The 344-nt window shown below is 29.9% G+C and overlaps 1 non-coding gene across 1 annotated transcript; it reads right to left on the reverse strand.

Moving 5' to 3' along the window:
* Window positions 1-241: 241 nt before the first annotated feature.
* Window positions 242-344, reverse strand: LOC115899382. Its single transcript, XR_004059104.1, has one exon. It is a non-coding gene; the product is annotated as a U6 spliceosomal RNA (small nuclear RNA).

Raw genomic sequence — 344 nt, forward strand, 5'->3', positions numbered from 1 at the left:
CTCCCTCTATGATTACTGACCATGTTCCTAGAAGGAGTTCTTTCAAGAGTCTGATTATCAGAAAAAGGACATCATAAAACATATAATTAGTTGAACTGTGCAGCAATGAGAGCCAGAAAACTTAGAAATAAATTTTTTTTTGTAAATGATGAAAAAATTAATCTTTTTCTTTTTGCTTTTATTATTACTTTTAATTAACACATAATAATTGTACCTATTTTGTGGTACAGTGTGATGTTTCAAAAATATATGGAACGTTTTACAAACATGTGTCATCCTTCTTCAAGGGCCATGCTAGTATTCTCTGTATCATTCACATTTTTGTATATACCACCAAAGTAAGC

Source organism: Rhinopithecus roxellana, chromosome 8, assembly GCF_007565055.1.
Source record: "Rhinopithecus roxellana isolate Shanxi Qingling chromosome 8, ASM756505v1, whole genome shotgun sequence".
NCBI lineage: Eukaryota > Metazoa > Chordata > Mammalia > Primates > Cercopithecidae > Rhinopithecus > Rhinopithecus roxellana.